This window comes from Pteropus alecto, unplaced genomic scaffold (assembly GCF_000325575.1).
Source record: "Pteropus alecto unplaced genomic scaffold, ASM32557v1 scaffold20, whole genome shotgun sequence".
Classification (NCBI taxonomy): Eukaryota; Metazoa; Chordata; class Mammalia; order Chiroptera; family Pteropodidae; genus Pteropus; species Pteropus alecto.
The window spans coordinates 7,860,178-7,864,212 of record NW_006436298.1 but is presented as its reverse complement, the minus strand read 5'-3'; the positions used below and the strand labels follow the sequence as shown (position 1 = coordinate 7,864,212).

Sequence of the window (4,035 nt, the reverse complement as noted above, 5' to 3'; positions counted from 1 at the left end):
GAAATATTCAGCACAGGTGTGATGACTAAGTTACTTTAGTAGTCATATTTTGATAGAACATCATATTTAAGTATTGAAGTACATACTTTACAACTCAGTCATAGACGTTATACATACCACAAATAAATGTGCCTGGTGGGTCTAAACTACTCACTACTCACAGCCAGGTTTGCAGGCCTAGAGAATTATGGGAAATTGCCAGTCTCTGAAACACTCTTTTCAATGACAATCTATTTAATAGTGACGTATATGGATCGTGGTATTCCTCCAAGCCCAGGTATAGGTCTAGGACCTTTAAATGATCTGCCTCAGTTGCCTTCCTGATTCTCATAACCTTTTTGCAAATCTCCAGGCCTTTCCAAATTTAATTACTATGTCTAACATTGTGATCTCAAAATTACCCATCCCCGGCATTTCACTCCAAAAATCGAATTTTTCTGAATTCATGCATAAAGGAGATTCTATCTGCAGAATTAAATTTGTCCTCAGTTTTTTTACACATTTACTTTTAAGTGCTGACATGTGTCTTAAGGTAGGAATTCTTTACTTTGGCTTTCTTACCTCATTCAAAAATACCTTCTCTCTCAAGTTTTTTTGGCAACTCTAGCTTATCAACCACCTTAAAAGCTCTTCTGAAAACTCTCCTCCTGGCAAGTACAGTCTCACTTCTGTGAAAAGCTTTTCCTCATGGTGGAATCATATGCAAGAAATAGTCTCAGAGGTGATCTATGCTGATCCCTTCATTTGACTGATGAGAAAAATTCCGCCTTTTTCTTTTTTAATGACAGTACTTAGATTTCAACTAATCTCTTCCTCTCCCGTTTGTTCTCTGGTATCATTTATCTTTCAACTAGAGTGTAAGATCTCCCACACCTCTAATAATTTAAGATTAAAAAAAAAAAAGAAATAAAAAATTATGGGATTTCTTTCTTTCAGAGAGCCTTTCCTATATTTCACTCCACAAATCCAATTACTGATGACACTGGGATTCTGTCCCTTAGTGTGGGGGTAGGTTTACAGTGAGAATGTAGAATTTTGTCAGAATTGCACACTCTTGCCACACACCTAAATATGCTTTGCCCAGAACTTTCCTGGGTCCTTGTGGTAGAGTCTACTGGGTTCCTACCGTGCAGCAGGCACATTTACAGGCAACCCACTCCACCCTACACACATACACCTGATCCTCGCAATCTCCTGTGAAATGAAATTATTGTTCCCATTTTTAAGGTAAAGAAACAAAGACTTTGAGGTAAAGTGTCCTGAGGCAATTTAGCTAGTTGGGACAAAACTGAGATATAAGCCTGAGTTTTCTCATTCCAACTTTTCCATATTATATTTTTCTTTATATATTACTGAGTACTCAGTTTTACCTCCTCTCTTTCCCCCTCTATTAATCCACTCAATCTCATGTCACCTAGGAGAGACAAAGAAATGGAGAAGAAAACACCACCAGTCCTTCCCCAGGCCCACCTGGAGTCAAGGTACCCTAGGATTCTTAGAGATTGAGGAAAGAGCTTAGAAGTTCTTGGCTTTTATTTTATTATCCCTAGAAAGAGTCAATAGCATTAATTTTTAACCACTTTATCCCTCCTGTTTTTTTCCACTGTCTTATTAATATTAATTTAATGTTAGGTTTACTGCAACATTCCTCTAAGAATAACTGTTATGCTATGTTTTAGGATTTCTCCCTCTTTATTCAATGCTGCTCATTTTTCCCCACTCTCAAAACAATCTGTTACAGACTGCTTCAAAATGCCCCACTAATAAAATGTCAAAGCAAGCCACAGACTGAAAGAAAACATTTGCAAATCATACATCTAATAAAGAACTTGTATCCAGAATATAGAAATAACTGTCACAATTCAATAATAAGAAGACAATCCAATTAAAAATGAGCAAAGGCTTTAAATAAATATTTCTCAAAAAAAGATATAGAAATATCTAATAAGTATATGTAAAGGTGCTTCATGTCATTACTCATCAGAGAAATGCAAACTAAAACAACAAGTTGTCTTTTCACACTCACTAGAATAGCTAAAATCAAGATAGACATTAACAAGTGTTGGGAGGATGCCAAGAAATTGGGAACATTTATACTTTGCTAGTGGGGATGTAAAATGAGAGAGCCCCTTTTGAAAATGTTTGGTAGTTTCTGAAAAAGACAAACATAAACTTATCATACAACCCAGCAATTCCACTCTGAAGTATCTATGCAAGAAAAATAAAACTAAACATCTACATAAAGACTTGCACAAAATGTTCATTGCTATATCATTCAAAATAGCCAAACATCATGCCAACTGAAAGAAGCATACGTACAAAAGAGTATATATTACATTCCAATTATATGAAATCTATAAAGACAGAAATTAGATTAGTGCCTGAGGCTGAGGGTGGAGTGGAGATTTATTGCAAATGAGCATAAGGGAAGTTTGGGGGCAATGGAAAAGTTCTAAAACTAAGAGCGGTGATGGTTGCACAACTGCCGAGTGGTTAAAAATAATTGAACACTCACAATGGGCAAATTTTATGGTATGTAAATTAAAGAATTGTTTTTGTTTCAACTTGCTACGTTTTTATCTTTAGCTTTATTGACATTTGAATTGATAAGCCCACCCTATTTTGTCATGCATTTAGTCTTTTCTGGGAAAACTCTAGCATCACATAAGAAGGAGTCCAAACACCTTGTCCCTTGGTGTCATTTACCCTTGCTTGGCAACTGAACAACATAGACTGCAAATACATTTCGAATTGTTTGTTGATTTTCTTTAATGGGTATACTAAATTTTGACAATATTAGTCTATGTCTTCAAAATCTAACATTGAATAAACAGACACATTTGAAACGCTGAGTCTTAAACCTGAATGATTTCACTTTGTTCAATCAGTTAAAAGATTTAAAGACAAGTGGTGAAAAGAAGCCACCTATTTTGCCTTTTTTCATCAAAATCTGGATTCTTTGTCACCTATCAGATTAAACTTCTTGCTGCAGAGAGAGCATTAACCTATTCTGGTTTCATGTTGGTAGAAGGTCAAGAATGTTTGCATGTGTCCTTACCCATTCGAACAACATGTGGCCTGCTTTAGAGCTGTGCTATTTGGGATATGAGAATTATCCCACTTGGAAAAAGGGCCAGAGTAGCCGAAGAAGCACTAGAAGTGGCTAATGGACAGAATCTCCCTGTTCTGGTTTTCAGTGATGAAATTACATCACTGTAATTTCAGGAATGAAATTACATTTCCTTGTCAGACTACATAAGTTAAAACTGGGCTCTGGCTGCATACCTGTGGCAGTTTACCTATCAGATACCAAACATGATTTAATATTAAGACAAGAAGTTATATGAACCTTTGCAACAATAAAATAGCCATGAATAAGGGAGGAAATTAAGTTGTGATTCACTAAATAACTCCGATTTGAATGCTGTGATCTGCATGGATTCTCTGAGTGCTCACTAAGTCGAATTTCCTCCATGTCTATACAGGCCACTGGCGCCCTCAGAAATGGAAAGGCTTCTGATAGCACACGTCTCCAGAAGTACAGCCAGCTGGTTGCCAAAAAGCTCACAATAAAGTACTTACCTTGATAGTTTACTAAGACTTGGGGATCAGTCTTAAAACTAGAAATTTTATCAATCCATTGCTTGATAATTGATTGATATTTAGCAGACACTCAGAATAAACTTCTCGCTCAGGAGCAGATTCGCATTAACCAAACTCACGGGGACTGAAACACACAAACCAGAATGCCAATCCATAAATGTACTGAGTCATCAAATAAATTCCAGAGGACTAGAAGACTTGTGTTAGCCAATGGGTGCATCCCCCTCTCACCCTCAGCCATAGGCAGCCAATTTACCCAAAGGCGAGGATGTTATCACAACACCGGCAATTAATTGATCCCTTTCACCCACCAGAGGGACGGTTTGTCATAGAAACGGAAATATTTTAGGCTGTTGGACCAAGAGGCCCACCCCTGTGCAGAACTTAGATAAGTGTCACCAACCTCAGCCTGCTCTCCTTTGTCTTTGTATC

At 37.1% G+C, this 4,035-nt stretch overlaps 1 long non-coding RNA gene across 2 annotated transcripts in view; it reads left to right on the top strand.

Annotated features, from left to right (window-relative positions):
* Positions 1 to 3,586, top strand: part of LOC112480595 — a 20,238-nt gene extending 16,652 nt beyond the window's left edge. The window contains exon 3 of one of the 2 annotated variants that reach the window (XR_003046663.1): positions 3,486 to 3,586. This is a non-coding gene — a long non-coding RNA (uncharacterized LOC112480595). Of the gene's footprint in view, positions 1 to 1,418; positions 1,448 to 3,485 lie in introns of those variants that run through there. The other variant, XR_003046664.1, reaches the window with a different exon arrangement.
* Positions 3,587 to 4,035: the final 449 nt, after the last annotated feature.